This window comes from Nicotiana tabacum, chromosome 6 (assembly GCF_000715075.1).
Source record: "Nicotiana tabacum cultivar K326 chromosome 6, ASM71507v2, whole genome shotgun sequence".
NCBI classification, from domain to species: domain Eukaryota; kingdom Viridiplantae; phylum Streptophyta; class Magnoliopsida; order Solanales; family Solanaceae; genus Nicotiana; species Nicotiana tabacum.
The window spans coordinates 72,870,101-72,891,716 of NC_134085.1; positions in this window are offsets into that span (position 1 = coordinate 72,870,101).

Genomic DNA, 21,616 nt, shown 5'->3' on the forward strand with positions numbered 1-21,616 from the left:
CACACCCTAAGGAATCCAAAAAGGGTGTAATACGCCAAGCCGGGGCAGGAGGGTGAGTAGGGGTGTATAATCCAAGCCCCCTCTCGAGAAGCAGTGTGTAATCCATATATTTCCTTGGGCCAAAGGAAATTGGCCCTTTGCTTCATTGTCCTGAGCCAACAGACAACAACAACAACAACAATAACAACAACATAAAAGCAGCATCATCTCGCTCGACCAGAGAAGGTCCGGGAGATAGGCCGTAGTATACCTGAAATCGCCATAACATCTTGAGGCCATGGGCCCCAAACATGGTGAACGACAAAGAATAAAGATAGCGAGAAAGGAGGAATGGATAGGTATGGAAAGATACTTGGGTAAAAGGGAGATCCCAGGATATCCCTATTTATAGAAAGGGGGGTAACATAACCGATGGTGCTATTATCGCCCTAAAAAACATAATGATAGGCACATTCAATGCGTCCATGAGAGCTGAATTGATGGCGACATTATGGCTCTGAAGAATGGGAAATCGGAACGCGTTGAATGGTCCTAGAAAAGCAAAATGACGAAACATTTCGGCAATCATGGAGGCATGCGTCATCAGCACGATGTCATTACAGGAAACCTGAAGAGTGGGGATGTCAAAATCGTTTCTTGTCGCTCCTCTCTAAGGAACGGGGGGACTATCTGTATACGGTGAAATTGGGGGAACCAATTTCTCGTTAATAAGGCATTTCGAGAGATCACCTCGGAGACTCGAGACCACGGACCGAGTACCCCCACCTTGAGATCTACATACATCCGACCTAGAGATAATGTTGGTCGAGACCCCAACGGGCATGAGAATTTCTGAAGAATGCAGCTAGGGCCAGTTAAGTCTATCAAGCTAGTCTAAAGCTGGCCTGCATCATGAAGCTAGTCAACTGTCCCATCCTGCTTTCTTTATCATTAATGTATTTTGTACTATGTTGGGATTTCTCCTCCAATATAATAGGGATCCTTGGCACTTTTTGTAAACCCCGTTGTTCCATCCGCTTCACAAGAAATATAGAAGAACGCTCTCTTTGCTTTCTCATACACTCCCTCGATATTATTACTTTCATTTATTACGTTCATACTTGTTCTTCATTTATTGATTGTCATTGGCTATAAAGAGCCCCCTTTATTTATATCCTAACTCTTAACCCTTTCCCGATTATCCCCAATAGCTTGAGCCCGAGCTCAGGCATCGACCTCGAGGCCCCTCATCGGTCAGTCCGAGGCCCGAATAGCTAACCCCTCAGTTTGGTTATAATTTTACTTTAGCTCGCATTTTATCTTTTACCTCCACATATCTAGCATCAACTACTTAACAATACGCATAAAAATAGATCACGTATTTTTAGAGTCCCATCAACAAATTTAATTGTTATTACTATTTTTATGGTAAACAAGTAGGGTGATTTCATTTTTGAAGACCCAGCGGATGGTTGGGAAGGGTTGTCTTCCTTATTTGGACTTCGTGATGGATTCCAGTGCAGAGACTTCTACCATTGACTCAGTTCCGGTGGTGAGGGATTTTTTGAATGTGTTTCTTACTGCCGGGCATGTCGCCGGACAGGGTTGTTGATTTCTGTATTGATTTGGTGTCAGGCATCGTATCGTATGGCAACGGCAGAGTTAAAGGAGTTGAAGGAGCAGCTTTAGAAACTCCTTGACAAGGGGTTCATTGGTAGGGCAATATGGATGTGTGTTCTAACTCGAGCCGGCTTGGTTGACTCCGAGTTGCATTGTTGAGGGATGTGTTGATTCGATTGTTATTGAGCTTATTAGTGATCTAGAGAGATATGTGAGTTACCATTCCATATTTCAAGGCATTAGAATTTGCTAGTTATAGGCACATGTGGTGCGGTTTTATTTGGGTCTCTCAGTGGAATTAGAGCGGGAGGAGTATTGGGTATTGCTTGGTGGCTGGTGTATTGGTTGTTCCTTTTGGGTTTGTGTAATGTTATTTCAATTTCTTCGTCATGGTTATGATTATTTGCTTTGGTTCTAGACATCAAATTGCGTGTGGTTGTCGATTTTGAGCATAGTGACTTGAGGTGTTTCATGTGACAAGTGTTTGGATAGGGTCACGCATTGCAGCGAAGTTATGTGGAGGTATGACCATTCGGGTTGGATTTGTGTATTATGTTTCTATGATGTGTGACGGGTTCTCTGCATTGTGTGTGGTGGTACTGGCGAGCTTGCGGTACCGCTCTCTTATTTGAGACATTTTCATGATTTGAGTATGTTCGGATTGTTGCTAGTTGGTGCGCGGATTGTACGAGTTGTGGCTTTAGATTGTATTGATGTGTCATATCACCAGAGTAGTTTTGTTGGATTATATGAGATTGTTGGGATCCATAATGAATACTGTCACACCTTTTTTTTACTACCCCCGGAAGGGTATAATGGAGTTTTTTCAAATTTAAGTGGCAATCGAAACAGGATTATTTATTTAAAATTCAGAGTCGCCACTTGGAATAATTTATGGTGTCCCAAGTCACCAATTTTAAATCCTGAGTCAATGAAAGATTGAATCTGTTTTATAGTCCGCGAACACAGATATCCGGGTAAGGAATTTTGTTAACCCGGGAGAAGGTGTTAGGCATTCCCGAGTTCCGTGGTTCTAGCACGGTTGCTCAACTATTATTATTGGCCTAATTATCTAATTTTAAAATACTTTTACACCTATGTGCATTTTTAACTTCCCAACCGCTTTAAATTATTAAAGGAATTATTTCAAAGTTATTTAAAACACATCGTAATCCACGTTGCATGAAATGCACCCGTGGTTCACGACACGTTCTATTTAAACTTGTTGGAGATTAGAATCGGGTCACATGAAATGTACACCCAGGTTTTAATAATTGCATATCACAGCTACGTCACGGGTGCCGTACCCGTAGCCATGATAATTGTTTAACTAACGCGCCTAAAGAAAACTACGAAATTCATGATTTTATATTTAGGTTAGGAAATTAACACGAGGGCCATGAGCGATTTAATTATGGATGGCACACCTCAATCAATTTCCTCCCTTCCTCAACCTTCCCCTCTTTACTCAACCCTGTGACAATAATACAAGTGCTAAAATTATCCAAAAATTTATTCTCAACACAACCATCACTTCTCTTAACGAGTTCATCATACAGTCGCCTAGCTGTATTAATCTTACCATCTTTTACAAGACCATAAAGTAAACAATTAACAGAAACTACATGTGGAACGAAATTGTAAGTTTTGAACACAATGTAATACAATTCAACAGCTTTATCAACCAAATTGGAATCAGAGTAAGCTATCAATAAGCACCTTGGCTGCTTAAATTTGATATTTAGACATCATCAACTATCTAATTCCCCGAGATCTTAAATGGCGCTTCATCAATTTATTTCATAACAAACAAGACTAGAGGAGAGAGATAGAAATGGACCTCGATAAAAAAAGCTTCTTCAATACGATTCTGTCCAAAATAGTACAATGAACGCCAAAAAAACTTTAATGAAGTCAGCTACCAAAGAAACAGAATCCACGACCTCAGAGCCCAGATTGAACCTCGGACGGTGATCTCAAATCAAGACTGAAAATCAAACTTGAACCTCAAATAAACTCCCATTTTTAAAAATCAAAATTGAAAGATGAGATTGAAACTATTTTTGTACATATTTTCTGGAACATAAATCCTAGCCAATTCAAGACAGAAACATCATTTTTTTCTTTAAAAATATGAACGAAATAGATGGTCGCTGATCTCTCACTCTACTTCAGCTGGTTTCTGGCGAGTTGGAGAAGTGCTGGCGGAGATCGACCTGGTTGTTGCTCCAAGTTCAGGGGTTGCTGGTTCATTGTTAATGGGAAGAAGCAGAGGCAGCGATGGCTATGGTGTTCGCCGGTTCTCTGTTCATCGGCGACTGTGCGTGTGTGTCGACGGCTGAGGGTTCCCTGTTGTTGAAGAAGAAGAGAATGGGTGGGGGTTCTGATTTGCTAATGTTGAAGAAAATGAAAAAGCTACACAGGGGGGGGTCCTATGTATTGCGACTGATAGCAACCTTAGGGTCTTAGGTCTCTAGGTTTATTTATCTTGTTGTCTTTCGCTAATAGTCTTTTTTGTTAGGTTCCCTTTTCAGATTTTTGCTTTGTTTGTTTTATAGGGTTTTTTAGGTTAGGGGGTATGGGCCTAGGAATTATGGGCTAGGTCCGAAAATTAGGCCTAAAATGGGTCGCTGAGCCGAAATTTTATTCTTTCTCTGCGAACAAGACTAAAAATACGATCTCATTTATTAATTAATCCTACTTAAGTAAAATAACTATTAAAATAAGACTGACCGTTAAAACAAAACTATTTTTTGGTATTTTTTAAGATTAAAATGATTACAAATATTAATGAAACTATTTTTTGTAATTTTTATTTTTTTGTAATAAAATAAAGTAAAAGAGTCAAAATTAGTTGAAATAGCGATATTAGGCCTAAATTAAATATTTACATGCTAAAATATAAATAATCTTGAAGAGGGTCAAAAATCACAGGTCTATAGCTGCCCCTCTTTGACTGGAAATACGAAGTATTTTCAAATAAAGAATGACTAGATAGGTTTTTTTGACCCGACCCTTATGTAAGGAGATCAAAAACTAAGAGAAAAGAGAATGTGACCGAGCCCTGGTATCTGAGCTGCCTACATATCCTTGGCTATAAAGGAATCAGGTCACGTGTAGTTCAGAAGTGAATGAGATGATGGAGTATACCGAGGTGGAGAGCCGATCGAGGTGTCGTTCCGTCGAGGTTCCGATCTGCGGTCCTGTTCTTACATCAAAAATCAAAAAATGAAAAAGACTAGCTAAGACTGTCTACTATGAGTTACAAAATTCCTATCTACAAGTCTTCTAATGCTTGATCTTGATTCTTGAATGGTTCTTTATGCAGACTTTAGATTTGAACCTTGGCGCTTGTTAGCTGCAGGTGCTAGCTCGTTCTTCTTTAGCTTTTCGGATCAAGACCGGGCATGTAGTGTTTGTGACTTCAACCATATCTTGATCAGTTCACATCTTTCTATGCGTCTGCATTTTGGATTCACTTCCCTTTTTCTTTTCTTTTTTATTCTGGATTGTGACTAACTTCTGTTGATCATCTCGGACTGTTGACTCGCATTCTTGCCGCGAGCTTATTTTGTTGCTGACTTGAATTGCATTCTGAAGTGAATTCCCTTATTCTCTAGGTAGGTGCCTGATTGCCAATACTCGAACTGTCTTCCTTCAAAACTTGGATTGCCTTCTCCTTGTTCTCTCGGTGGGCTCCTGATTACTGAATTTGAACCGCCTTCCATTGAACATTGCTGCTTCCCTTTATTCTCCATGTGGGCTCCTCATTTCCAACACTTGTACTGCTTTTCCCTTGACTCGTTTTGCTTCCCTTTGGTCTCCAGGTGGGCGCCTGATTGCTGAGCTTGACTCGCTTTTCATTGAACTTGTGGCTTCTTCCCTTGTTCTCCAGGTAGGCGCCTGATTGCTACAAAACAGACAAAACAAAAGAAATTTTTCAGCCCTAGTTTGATATTGGGAATATCTGTGAGTGTTAACCAATTCTTGTTATCAAAATAAGTTCTAAGCTAAATTCCCTTATCCTGAAAAAATTCAAACCAAGCCTCATCTCAAAAGTGATAACTTAAATGCCAAATTATACTTCCCAAAAGTAGACCTCTCGGCATACCTTGTCATTCGCGAGGGCCTCAAAACTTACTAAATCCCGTTATCCAGGAGGGCACTGGAACTTATTGCCGAGCCTATTTGGCACATGCTTTCCCCACGGAGGGTTTCTCCGAAACAAACAATTTTTTCTGCCCTTGTTTCAATCAAAGAAAACTTGTGAGTTTAAACATGGTGGTTGGTTTTCGACCTTGACTTTGAGGGAGATTTCTCCTTCACCTCCCATGATAACTTCGACTTCAACTCAAAATACCTTGCCTGTTTATTGATTGACCACTTTCTCTGTCACCCTTATCACGGAAAACACCTCTGATTCGTTCAAACCCAATACCATTCATCTGTTGCATTGTGCTCATGTATTGACATATACTGAACCTTTGTATTTCACATGAATCCCAAAGCACGTCAATTGCCACCCACTCAGTGCACATGCTGTTCTTTCCTAACTTAAGCCACTGGCCTTGGCCTTGAGGTCTATTGCTCCTTCACCTGCCATGATAACTTTGATTTTCACTTGGAAGACCTTGCTTGTTATTGGTTAACCACTTTCTCTGTCAACCTTATCGCAGAAAATACCTTTGATCCGTTCACCCAACATCCTCGATCTGTTGCATTGTTCATGAATTGACATATACCAAACCTTTGTATTTCACATGAATCCCAAATCACGTTGATTGTTACCAACTCAGTGCACATGTTGTTCTTTCCCGACTTATACCACTTTGATGTGCTAGCCAGATTCTGTTTTGTGTAATTGGAAAGTTGGTGGCGAATTTTGAAGTCATTTCTCACTTATTCTAACCAAACAGACTCCGGAAGAGGAAGTAAACAAGATAAAAGGAACATAGTAAATGACAATGGAAAGAGATGATTCCTAATAAGAAAACTACAAAGTAGAAGCTTATCAGATGTGGATACCAACTCTAATGATCATGACATGCACCTTTGAATTAAGTGACCTAATATGTCAAGCAAGTCTAATGTTCAACTCCTGTTGGACTTCTTCGCCGTGAAACTGGGCTTCAATGCTCCGATTACCCTATCTGATTCACAATCCTTATTCGACTTGTAGTGCCCAAAGGGTTTTCACCATCAAGCCTCTCTCATTTTGTTCTTTCTCTTAACTCCCCATCGCCTTATGGTACCTATGAGGGTTTCACCAATAAGACTCTCTCATTTTGTTCCTTTCTTCTTATTTCCTCTGATTCTGCAAATGACAAGGCATTAACCATGGTAAAAACGTCATATACTCTTGGCATGTCTAAACTCAGCACCATCAAAAATTATCTAGGAGGTCTTTTTTGGACTGTAATGTGGCTTTTGGATATTTTTAGAAAGAAAGGATAAAGGCTCAAAACAACTAAGACAATGAGGTTAATTTATTTACAACTTTTGGAATCCATTCTAAAAACTTTACCCCAATTTCTAAAATAAGGGAATTTAGTTCTTTTTTTCTTTTTTTTACTAAGAAAGACTGCCCCCCTCTCGACTTCATGGGATTATGAAATATTTTATTTGGTATGACCGAACCGTAAGGCTGCTTTTGTATCTTGTGGTGACAAGAATCAGGTCAAATGTAGTTCGCAAAGATACGTTTTGTTGTTGCTATTTGCCTTTATCTTTCTCTTTTTTTCTTTTTCCTTTTTTTTTCTTTTTCTCTTCTCTTTCCTTTTTTTTATCTCCATTTTTATCTTTTTTTTTTAGATTTCCTTTTGGAATGAACTTTCTAAAATAAACCTATGGCGTCATGAACTCTTTTTTTTTCGCATGACTCTAACTTGATTCCAAAAGAGAGGCGGTCAAAGAAATTAGTACAGGGTCAAAAGGGTATCAAATGGTATAAGTGTTTGGGTAGCTGAAAGAGTGCCTCCTAATCCCTGAAAATGCCGAGTACAACACATGCAACATGAAATGAAAAAGGAAGAGCACACACAATATTTCTTTTACAGCTTCGGCATTGATATCACTGATATGCTTTCCACTTTTTTGTCTTTTTTTTCTTTTTAGTGTCTGGTCAAGTACAGAACTCTCACTGGGTGATTTCTTCTTCACGATGGATACCCTCTGTCTGTTTGGAGCAAACTCCCTTGACTTTATCTTATTACTTGAGGTACACTTGAACTCAAAACTGCTTGCTTCAAATTGTCTGGGATGCACTCTCCTATAATGAATTCTTGTCATCTTATTAACTTCCCGAATTATCTGCCCCAGTTTCACGTGGTTCGGGCTTCATATGATCTCAAAATGCCTTTACTTATTTCCCTCAAATGTCCCTTTTCAAAACTTATTTCATTGCTTCATAATTGGACTAACTTTTAAGACCATGCTAAGAATTATGCGTGCATTTCATGTCACTAGAAATAGTATGAAAAGAACTATAAAAGGAGAAGAGAACTAAACAAAAATGACTAGAAATAACAGAAAGTAGAAAATTGCATTAGACAGACGGTGAAAGGGTTTGAATAACAAAACAAGCAAAATAAACTAGGGTACAACCCTGGAACAAACCTAGACAACACTAAATGAGTCACTACGACTAAAGGAACTAGGCAAAATAAAAGGGTAGAAGGGTTTGAGTCTCAAGACAATATCCGAATTACAACCCTAAAATAACCCGGACAACAGAAATGACAACAAAATGAACCGCCAAGACTCCTCCCCGGCTAGCCAAGAAAGGAGCGTCTTTCCAATTACCAAGGTCGGCATCTTAGCCACTGAGTTCCACATTAATATTACCAAGACCATTACCAATTTCAATATCATTAACTTCACCAAGTTGCTCATTAACTCCCTTGACCAACCCTTCGTCATTGCAAACCATCCCAACAATCTGTGCATTGTCATGTACCTATAGAAGATTATGTGTGACACTTAGGGTATTACTGCCTTGGACCACAATTATTCCTTCTTGAATCATTCTTTCTATTTCCCTTTTCAAATCATGACAATATTCAATGCTATCCCTTGGACATTAGCGTGATACATGCACCGTACAGTAGGATCAAATTCTTTTGCATATGGGTCAGGCGTATAGCCAAGGAGCAACTCAATCAGTCCATAATGTTTTAACTTTTCAAACAAGTTTGTGCAGGATTCTCCTATGGGTGTGAAATTATCTTTTTGCCTATGTTTCCTTTCATGCCCCAATTTTCTAGGATTGTTGGATGCTCGAAAATGTTGTGAAGGCGTACGAGAATTTTGGGATGCTAGTGCTCGCCCCATGGAGTGACCTAGTGGTTGGACAGATGGCCGGATGTTGTTCGGAGGATAATATTGGGGTGGGTTATGTGGAGTTTGGGGATGTTCATGGGGTCGGTATTGAGGCTGAAAGCGTTTAGTAGGAATGCCCACTGGATTCTGTCGTTGGTAGGGCTCAGCAACATCTTTTCTATCGATGGGAGGACTGTCCCAAGCAACTTGTTCGTTCCATCTGAACCAAAATTCCCTAAAACTTTCCTTGGGTTTGTTTTCCATCTAATATAGGGAGGAGCGGTCTGGGACAATGTCTATATTGTACTGAAAGTGTCGCACAAAATCTTGAGCCATGTCATGCCATGTAGGCCACTTACTGACATCTTGATGTGTATGCCATTCCAAAGCTGCCCTAGTCAGGCTCTCACTGAAATACGCCATCAGCAAATTATCTTTCCCGCAAACACTTCTCATTCCACTGCAGTAACCTCTTAGATGAGCTACTAGATCTCCACATCCATCATATAAATTAAGCTTTGGCGGTTTAGACCCTTTCAGCTTTCTGGATAGCTCATCTTTCTTCACTTCCTTAGCAGGCTTTGCAGTCTCACTAGGAGGCTCAAAATAAGGAGCGTAAGAGTACGGACCCGAGAACTTGAAAATTGGTTATGGAGCATAGTGTTGGGCATCGGGAATTTTGAACACAGTCTCGCGAGAGGATTGAGGAAAGGTAGCAGGCGGATGAGCTACAAAAACATGAGTGGTCAAAGGAGCAGGATATGAGGTGGTTCTGGGGGTGGAGTATGAAAAGGTTGTGAGGAGATATCCTGGACTTGTGATAGTGGCAGAATGGTGACAAGGCTCTCAGTGTAGTGAGTGGGAAACAATGGTGGAGGACGCCCACTAATCCAGGCTTGGTATATTTCGGCCATCTGTCCTTTCAACCTTAGGACCTCCTCTTTCAGCTCAGATTCTGATTCAACAATCCCCTTAGACGGATCAGTAACACCTGTGTCCAACTCTTTTCTAACCATGACTATCTTGCTCTTTGACCTCGTGTTGTATGGATGAATTTCCTTAAGAAAAACAAACCAACCACCCTTATACTCAATGGAGATAACAAAAAGGGAACAAAGTGAGGTCATCACGTTAGCGTTAGGGCATTTAACATCTAAAAATATCACATTGCGTGCAATGCACCTAGCAACAATTAACGGTTCTAGAATGACTTCGAGGTCACAAGGTCACTTGGCATCATCCCAATTTTGTTCATTTCAATCTTCTCTTTTCTTTTCTTTTCTTGCACTTCTTGGCTTGCTCATTTTCCTTCCTTTTTTTTCTTGTAGTTATCACTCTTTTATTTCCTCTCATTTCTCACATCCTATAATTTCACCTCTTTTTTTCTTTTTTTCTTCTTTTTTCCTTTTCTTTTAATAAAATAATTTTAAAAAAATGATTCGATCGAACCATGTGTAGGTTGCCTACGTATCATGTCCCTCATGAATCAGACCAAGCGTAGTTCTTGAAAAGTAATGGATAAATTGAACTAAAAAAATAAAAGTCTTTTTGGATTATTCATTTACAACTTTTTTTTATTTTCAAAACAAAAACATGAAATATGATAATGAGAAATTCAACTCAACTATACTACGACAAACTCCGACACCAACTAAAAGATCATTGCTACTGGACATAACTATAAAGTACAAGACACCATAAAAACGAAACAGACTCAAAATAAAAAAAATAAAAATCTTTCCCCTTAAGCAACTCCTGGATGCAATGGTCCTGACCAGACGGTCCTGGGGTGTTTGTCATGCTCAAACTCCAGTAAGTAGATTCACACCTACATAAGAAACTAAAGCCAAATAGAGTTAAGGATTTAGAACACTATGTGAGACAATAACATTCCCCCATTGGACACATGCAAGACATGATTGTGCAAAATAGTTTACGCAGCCAAAAGGCGGCTAGAAGTGCAAACTCAACAAAGGTGACCTCTAAGACATGGAAAAATTACTTGTGCAGAAATAACCAATTTTGCAGAAATGGCCAATGTGGCCAAAAGACAGCTAAGCATGCAAATTCAATAGAATGGACCTTAAACAGAGAGAACATCTTGTTGTGGACTTAGAATTCTAAAGCATGGGCTAATTGAATCACTTTTGCGAAAATAACCCTACTTTGCAAAATGGCTTATGTGGCCAAAAGTGGCTGGACATGCAATTTTGACAAGGACGGACCTCTAAAGTAAAGAGACACCTAATTGTGGATTCAAGACTCTCCAAACAATTAAACAAACCACCTTGCGAAAATAGCCATATTTTGCAGAATGACCGATGTGGCCAAAAGTGGCTAGACATGCAAGATTTGGCTACGACCCCACGAAGCCAAGAACCTAAGACTTACTAGGAAGACCAGACCCTATGTGGGTTTCTTACGTATCACACCCCGAAAGACGAGAATCAGGTATGCGTAGTTCGGGCAGATTGGATACGGGCGAGAATTAAAAAAACAACTAATTTAGAGAAAATATATTTTTTGTCTTTTTTTTTACAATAATGAAACATGTAAACTCTTTTCAATTTTCTTTTCCCTCCTTTTTTGATTGATTTTTTTTTTGAAAATGATGGGAAAGTGCAAAATCTTTTCGGATTGTTCAATTTTTTATTTTTTTTGTTTTGGCCTTTTATTGAAAAAGCTTGAAAGAAAATTATAATTGGGCCCTACTTGCTTTATTTTACACTTCACCCTCTCTCTTTTTTCCTTCTTTTTTTTTCATTTGCCCTCAACTATCATTGGTCCGCCAAATGACCCTTTTACTTGTGCAGAACCCTTTTACGTTCGCAGCACTGCTTTTCTCCCTCTTGTCTTCCTTAGATTGTATTTAGCACATTTTTAGACTCTTCGTTGTATTCAGACCTTAGTAGATGCTCGTGACTTGTGATATCCCGATGTTGGGCTTGTGTATTTATTACATACTATTCATTTAGACTTTTATTATAAAATATTGGAATATTTAAAGGCTTAAAAATAATTGTTAATGATTAAATGGTTAATTCGGGAGTTGTGTCGGCTGGCCTAGTTTCACGATAGGCATCATCACAATCGTGCCGATTTTAGGGTTGTGACACCTCTGAGGGCATCCCATCATAACATATCAGCCACTGTGGGCAAAATCATCAACGTATACCAGCTGATCAGGTGGTGGTGCATATATAACGCCATAACCTTTCTCATATCCCATATACATACATATATACGCGTATATAACGCCGTTTGAATCATATTTCAGCCACTGTAGGTAACGTCATCCGGTCATTACATACATACATACATACATACATACATACATACATACATACATACATACATACATATATATATATATATATATATATATATATATATATATATAACGTCATCCGGTCATGGGTTAATATGCATGTATAAATGCATGAAATGCATATGAAATACGTGAATAAAATCTCTCGGTCCGTCATAAGACCATTATGCCTTTGATTCATATCATGAAATAAACTTTACCAACTTACGTATTTTTGAGACCCATGAACATATGATAGAATAATATGACACATGGGAGAATAAAAATATACACATCTCCAGCATTTCTACAAATAGAGTAATTTATGGAAGTTGTGCATTTGCTCGTTTCGTTTGTGTCCTATAGAGCATGCCAAAAATAAAGAAGGAATAGCCTTAACATACCTAAACCAATTCTCTTGACAATCCCTTTAACACCCATTGATTGCTCCAACACGTAATGGCAAGATCGGAGTAGGAAAAAATATGTATGACATTCTTGAGAAAGATTGCACCACACTCCTTTAGAATCGCAAAATCTTATGCTTCGAAGTTTTGGTCACTTTGTAAATCTTAACTTAATTTAAAATTCATGAACCATATTACTAATAAAGAATGAGATGCTTATTTTCAAGAATGGAAATGACCGTACACTTTTGTGGATCTTTGATAACACTTCTCCACCCAAAATGATATAATGTAGTTATCACTTAAGATAATGCCACCTTTTCCTAGTGAACTAAAAGTCATCACATATAAGATGTAATGCTGCCATGTAAATCTTCAAGACTTATCCAAAATATATTAGGTAATTACCAATTTCTTTATTAACTTGGTAATTCCCCACTAATCAATAATTAATTAATTACCCATATATTTAAGAATTATCTCAAATTACATAAAATGATACTCACTTTTAATACAGTTTATACACCTTAATACCATGGCCATGGGTTACCTTGTATGGTACTAGTCCATAAATACCGGATATTTTAGCTGGGGTTGTATTTTATTCTAAAATGCCATACTTCGACGAAATTCTTTTTCTTCGATTTGCTTACCTTCTCACCTTCATGAATTTACTCATTACTTGTTTGAAATAGCATAAAATGCTTATAATCTTAAAGAAATATTATTCCCAAACTTACGTCGATTAACTTACGATGAAACTTTAACGTACGAAAAATGCAGGATGTAATATCCCATTTCCAAGCTTTCATCAATTTGCTTATGGCATATTTTTACATACGAAAATATGGGGTGTAACATAAGCAAATCGAACAAAATGAATTTTGTCGAAGTTTAACATTTTGAGATTAAATACGGTCCAAGCTACAATACCCGGTATTTATGGACTAGTGCCATACAAGGTACCTGTCACAACCCAAATAGGAGGGTCGCGACAGGCACCTGGTACTTTACTCAACCAAGTACCAACGTAACGTATCTTTCTTATCATACCATCATGGGTAAATGGGCCGGAAGGGCCGTCATGGTATAACTAGAATAAAACATATGGGAATACTTGACATAGGACGACCCAATATGTAATACAAACTTATACATGTGACATACAGTCCTGTGAGACCAAAATGAACAGTCATACAATGAATGTAGGCTGACAAGGCCATACAATATTTCATCTACATGACATCTGTCTACAAACCTCTAAGAGTACATACACATCATAAAGGTCGGGACAGGGCCCCGTCATACTAATCAATACATGTCCAAATCATACTGACCAAATAGGCGACTCCAAAGCAAGTGGAGTGAACCAACACCTTCCGTTGAGCTGATAGCCTACTAGGAGGAATGTCAACCAGTCTATCGGGACCTGCGGGTATAAAACGCAGCATCCCCAGGAAAAAGGGATGTCAGTACGAATAAAGTAACGAGTATGTAAGGCAGGAAAGCATAAACAAGAACAGTAATGTAAAGAGAGATAGAGGAATACAACTTGTATCATCTGAGTGCCTCCGGGGGCTACTGACATGAAATGCATACATCACTAGATAATCTATACATACATACATACATACATACATACATACATACATATACATACATACATACATACATACATACATACATACATACATACATACATACATATATATATATATATATATACAAACATACGCCTCTGTGGGCATCATCATTATCATATCGTACCCGGCCTCAAAGAGGACACGGTAAAAACGTACCCGGCCATCATAAGGCTCGGTAGAATCGTACCCGGCCACATGGAACTCGGTTAACCCAACTGATCAGTGGTTGCACAATAGGTGCCGTACCCGGCCGACTATAGCACGGCTCGGTAGAGTAAAATACATATTATATATAATGCATGCTAGACTCATGGAATCACGTTCTAAACCTTTTGGAGTGACTTAAGGTCGTTGCACCTCCAATTAACTTTATGGACATCCATACCCTCAATATGAACCTCAGTAGGATTCAAGGATCATACACACTTGCTTAGAATAATTTTATAAGGAATGAACAACATGGACAACCTTAGTAGCTAAGAATAGTTCCGTTATGAAATAACATATTCGTTTCACTTTAGATCATGCCAAAAGAAAGAATAAAGTGCCTTAACATACCTTAAACTCGTTGAGTCCTTAATCACTTCCAAGTAACTCTTCAAACAAGTCAACTCAATCTATCATAGTATAAGGAGATTCAAAATCAGTGCTGAGCAAAGGCTAAGTCTGTAACTTAAGCTAGTAGCTCATTTACGTAAATTCGGGCAGCATCTCCCCTGTAACAAGGGCCTCCCCCAATACCATATACCAACAACAACAACCAAAGAAATCCATCAACATATAAATATCAATAACAAGACACTATTTAACAACAACAAGTCACAACTACTCCACGACGAGCGGCAAGCTCCGATTGGAATCCGTATAACCCACATCACCCCTTATAGTCTTCTTACATTAACATAACAGTATCGTTCACATTATAGTAAAGTCATTCATCAATGATTCCATCCTTATACCATATATTTATAACAAAGGAAATAATCCCCAACTCCAACTATCTTCAATTAGTAACTTTATTCACTAGTTCATGTCTACTCCATCCATTTAACTTAATCAATATCAAGATAACCTTAAGCACATGAAAGAACACAATACACATACCTCCTATAATAACTTCAAGTCGAAATCCAAGTTATATTCAGCTTACAACAACCCTCAATGCCAATACAACACCATAGAAGTGACTTAAGTTAATCCAAGTATTATCTTGTAGTTTATCATCCTAACAACTTAACCGACATACAAGCAAGCTTAAGCACAATTTGTAGGTTGTTATACTCACCTTAGCTAGTAGCAACTGTAACGACCCGATCGTTCGTTCTGAGAGCTATAGCATCATTTCCCCCATCTATGCTTCTTTATGTATTGTTCAGCTGTGTTGAGTTGTATCGAGTTGGTAGGTTAGGGTTCAGAGTAGTTTTGGAGTGAAATGAACACTTAGTCTCTTGATTAGAAAGTTAAGTTAGAAAAGTCAATCGTAAGTTGACTTATGAGTAAACAAATTCGGATTTGGATTTTTATGATTGGATTAGCTTCGTTGGGTGATTTTAGACTTATGAGTATGTCTAGAATGTAATTTGAAGGTCCGTGGTAGAATTAGGCTTGAATTGGCAAAAGTTGGAAGTTTAGAAGTTCTTAGGCTTCAATTCGAGGTTGATTTGGTGTTTTGAGTGTTACGGAGGTTCGACCAAGTTTGGGTAGTGATATATGACTTGTTGGAATTATTGGTTGAGGTCCCGAGGGCCTCGGGTGAGATTCGGATAGGTTTGGGTTGTGTTGCGCTCGTTTTTCTTATGTTTCGACATTGTTTGTTCAAGCATAAATGATATCATATTGAACAAATAAGCTCTGATTTTTTTTATTGAAGCATTAGATCTGTATCGTAATTACGGACCCGGAACAAAAAGAATCGTCAAATTTGGACATCGTATGAAAATTTTATGGTCATTTTACTACGAATTAGGTTGTTAGATTTTTCGGATTAATTACGAAATTGCCACTGACGACGTATTTAAAAAACTGCACTATTTGTCATTATTAATACCTACATATCTCATTCATTATAAGGTCAAATTGAGTGATTCAAAAGCCTAAATTGACTAGATATTTAAAAGGAATCTATTGGAGGCATAAAAAATGAGTTTAGGGATTGTTTGGCATGAGAAACAATGCAACATAGCTGGCTGAAAATATATATATAATAAGAGTTTGTTCATTCGGTCATATTTTGAGTTGGGGAGCTTGGATTTGGACGATTTTGGATGCGATTTTCACCATATGGATTGGGGTAAGTGTTCTCTACTCGGTTTTGGTTATATTCACGAATCCATCTTCGTTTTTGGGATTTGATTGATGATTTCAAAGTGATATTAAGGGAGTTAGGGCTTAAGTTTTGGAGAATTTTAGGTAGGGATTTGAGATACCAAACAGAGTTCGATTTTGATGAATTTTATATGGTTAGAATTGGGAGAGGACAAGGTTTATTATTCTGCCATTTCTGACTGATTCCGAGACATGGGCCCGGGGGCCAGGTTTTAGGCCGATTTCGAATTTTGGCATATTTTGTAATTTTTATCATTGAATTCGATTCTTTAGAACATGTTGATGGTATTAATCTGATTATGGTTAGATTCGGAGTTTTTGAAGACCTAGTCCAGAGACGAGGGTATAAACAGTTTTAACTCTGGCTTTGAGGGTATAAACCTGGAGAAATTGATATCATGTGATTGTTTGGTTGTGATGCCCACGCTAGGTGACGGGCATGTGGGTGTGCACCGTGAGGGATTGTGACTTGGTCCGTCCCGTGAGACTATGAGGTATAATAATTGTTATCTGTGTTTATGCATTTACCTGTTGGTGAACTTGTCTGCCTTCGCGTTAGAGATCATGTTTAGGCTTCATTCATGATCATATTATTTGTTCTCAGTCATAGAAATTATTGTACATGTATACCTCAGTCTCCATTATTTGCTATTATATTGTGATACTTGATGTGGGTTGTGTTCCCTTATTTGTTGATGATGGTGAGGCTAGGAGGTACATGATTGAGTGAGGCCGAGGGCCTGGTTGTGAGGATATTAATACCATAGCACGTGAGTTGACTGTGCGGGTCCAGGTATTCATACCATAGTGCGTGAGTTGTCCGCGTATCAAGTGAGTTGACCGTGCGGATCCAGGTATTGATATTGTAGCACGTGAGTTGTCCGTGCTTAGCGCTTGGGCTTTGGGAACCCCTCCGGAGTCTGTACACACCCCCAGTGAGCATAGAGTGTTGAGTATATTGAGTGTTGAGTGCTGAGTACGAGTGCTGAGTGATGGAGTGACATTGCTGTAAAGTTGCATTTACTTTTGTTGTTGCTGCATTTATCTGTTAAATTTCTTTGTGATATTTACTGAGTTATGGAATTTACCTGTTTATTTTTTTAAAATTGTGAAAAATAAATAATTGGACTGTTTTACTTAGCTTATCACTACTGCTCAGTTCCTTAATTATTTCTGTTACTACAAAGGTGGCTGTACTCATACTACACCCTGCACTTTATGAGCAGATCGAGGTGAGTTAGAGCGTAGAGATCGTTTATTTCAGGACGGCTATCTCTGGAGATTGCAAGGTAGCTGCCAGTGTCCGCATGACCCTTTTACTCCTCTTGTTATTTCTTCTTTTGGACAGTTAGATAGTTTATATATCTTAGTTCATAGTTTTAGACGCTCATGACTTAGTGACACCCCGATGTTTGGGATTCGTTTTTGTATTTTATATTATTTATCTTTAGAGTTGGTTTAGTTTATCAGGAATTAAATTATTGCAAATGTTTTATTAAATTCTTATAATCAAATTAATAGTAATATTTTGGGAAATAGGCCTTCCTTGTAACTCGATAGGTGCCATCACGACATGGTTAGATTTTGGGTCGTGACAACAACAACTTAGAATTTCATCCAAACACAGCCCACAACAATCCTCAAGGACAACACAACCTCAAAAGGGTGTTATTCTTCACTAGAACTAAGTTTTGATATTGAAATATGGTGTAATCACTTCAAACACTTGTGGTATCTGTTTAGAAGGGTTAAGAGAGGTTTGGAGATGAAGTTGAGTTGAAAATGAGTTAAAAATAGGCGTCAAAATCGTTTATAAAGTGAAGTAGGGCGACCACTGCCTAAGTGGGTCCCATTGGGAGCTGCTTGCGCGGTCTCGTGAAAATGTGAATATCTCTCTACTCCAATGTTGTATCGATAAATGGTTTACTGCGTTAGAAAATAGACTTGTAGATCTTCAATTTGGTAGGTATATCACCCCATAGTTCCAAGTATATTTGGAGAAAAGCTCATCTACATTTGACCTAATTTTCAGCACATTTATGAAAATGACTATCATACGACTTGCTTGCCTTCAAGACATAGAAAATGACTATCATACGACTAAAATAACTCATAGAATAACCTCCTTATAATGTAAATAACCATAGTCTCACCCCAAAGTACATGTTATAATATTCCAAACTTGTCAAATTTCGACGAAACTTATTTTCTTCAATTGGTTTAGCTTCTAAGCTTTCCAACCCTTCTGATACTTGTTATTCATGATCATAAATATTTGTAACCTCCAAGGTAACATGACTAACTTACTTTATTTTCTTCCAAATATAATCTTATTTCTGAGCTTGCATCAATTGACGTACGACGTACTCTCACGTACGAAAATTGGGGTGTAACAGTACCACATGATTATGATAGTAAGGTGTATAAGGTATGTTAAAAGTGAGTAGTATTTTAGGTAATTTGAGATAATTCTTAATTATGTGGATAATTGAGAAATTATTGATTTTAGTGGGAAATTAACAATTAGTTAAGGTGTTGGTGGTTAATTGTTTAAGAATGGGTAAATATCAACGTGGCAGCAAGCCACCCAAATATATATATATGACTCTTAAGCCATTATTGAGTAGGTGGCAAGACTAAAGATTAAGGATATGTGGTTAAGCCACCACATAAAGTGGTGCCCACTTTCATATATAAGATATCTCAAACCTAAGTATCATGACTCTTAAAAGTCTCATCATGTTGCTTTGAGTCATTTAATATGCATCTGCATATATCATATAAGTAATGCAAGACCTTCAACAATTCAAATAAAAGTGAGATTTTTCAATTATAAGGGAGTACAGTGCAATCTTTCTCAAGAATATCATACGGATTTTTCGCTACTCCGATCTTGTCGTCACATGTTTTGTCGCAATTAACGTATGTAAGAGGGATTGTCAATAGAATCGACTCAGGTATGTTAAGGCTATCCCTTCATTCTTTTTGGCATGGTCCATACGACACAAATAAAACGAGCAAATGCACAAATTTCATAAATGACTCTATTCGTAGAAATGCTAGAGATGCTTATATTCTTGATTTCCCATAAGTCTTACTATTCTATCGTTTGTTCATGGGTCTCAGAAAATACGTAAGTTGATAAAGTCTATTTCATGATATTAATCAGAAGCATAATGGTCTTATGACACTCCGAAAGATTTTATTGACGTACTTCTCATGCATTGCATTCATTTATATTGACCCATGACCAGATGGTATTATATATGCGTGCATATGTATATTATATGTATGGGATATGGGAAAAGGTTATGGCATTATATATGCACCACCACCTTATCAGCTGGTATACGTTGATGATTTTTCCCACAATGGCCAACATAATATGATGGTATGCCCTCAGAGGCTTGATGATGTTATGAACACATGTACCTATGAACGACATGAAATTCCTATGCATATGCATGACACTATGAGTATTTCATGATTTACAGAGTTATTCAGACTTACATGTCGACTCTTTTACTCCATGTTTCTCTCATGCCTATTATTTACTAATTTTCATTCCTTACATACTCGGTACATTATTTTTACTAACGTCCCTTTTACCTGGAGTAAATGCTCGAGAGTCCTCCAAGTAGGCTATCAGCTCAGTGGAAGATGTCGGTGTCATCCATTTGCTCTGGAGTTTCTTGTTTAGTCAGTATGATTTAGACATGTATTGTTTGGTATGGCGGGGCCCTGCCCCGACCATTATGATAAGTATGTACTCTTTGAGGCATATAGACAGATGTCATGTATACGGATATTTGTATGGTCTTGTCGGCCTACATTTATAGTATATAATGGATCACATTGGCCTTATAGGCCCGTATGTCACAGGTATAAGTTTCTATATCGGGTTGGGTCATTCCATGTCGGGTATTCCCTCATGTTTACTCAGGTTATATCATGATGCACCTTCTGTCCCACTTATCTATGATGATGTAATAAGAAATATATGTTATGTTGGTACTCGGTTCAGTAAGGTACCGGGTGTCCATCGTGGCCCATCGATTTGGGTCATGACAAATAATCGGGTGGGGGCATATAAAAGGGGACAACAATCTGAACAATAAATACATAATCACCAAGTCTCTTTCAGAAATAAGCAACGAAAACACCAAGTTAAAATCAAAACCCATGTATCAAGTAGTAGTAATGAAATCATCATATTGCACGGCATCAGCTTTCATGCTTTTACCATCCTCATCATATAATATAAATCCAATTGCACGACATTACCCATCGTGTTTTTACTCTCATCCTTACCATATAACATAAATAAAGGATGTGCATGGCATCACCCTTCGTGTTTTTACTCTTATTCTCACATGATAGTGATAATAGAAAAACCAAGCGCACGACTTCATCCTTCGTGCTTTAATCCTCACATTCATCAATGAATGATACCAATATGCAAATATGGAATGGAAACATCCTTAGTGCTATTCTCTCTTCCTCACCAAGCAACAATAATAAACCAAAATATCGAGCAGGGTGGGAAGCAAATTTCAACTTCAACAATGGTGCTAGAATAAGCAAATTCAACTTCTAACATCACGACAACTTCAAATTATGCACTAAACATGAAAGCAAACAACTACATAATAACAATCTAACAAAGGCATGAAAGTCATAGTAAAGGAAACAACACAGTACAACAAGACAATTTTCACTTGCGTGCTTTAACTCGTGACAATGCATATATATACTCATCACCTTGCATATACGCATCCCCCACTCATAATTCACGTAGAAAATAGTCCAACAAGTCCTAATTCCCTTAAGTCTAAGTTAACCACGACACTTACCTTTTTCCGCAATAAAAATCATAATCAAACACGACTTTCCCTTTCGAACAAGCCTCCAAACTAACTGAATCTAGCCTATTATTGATTCAACAATTCAAAAAAGACTTTAGAAACTACTCACGAATGAAAAGAGTTCAATTTTGATCATTTTTAAAAAGTCTATAA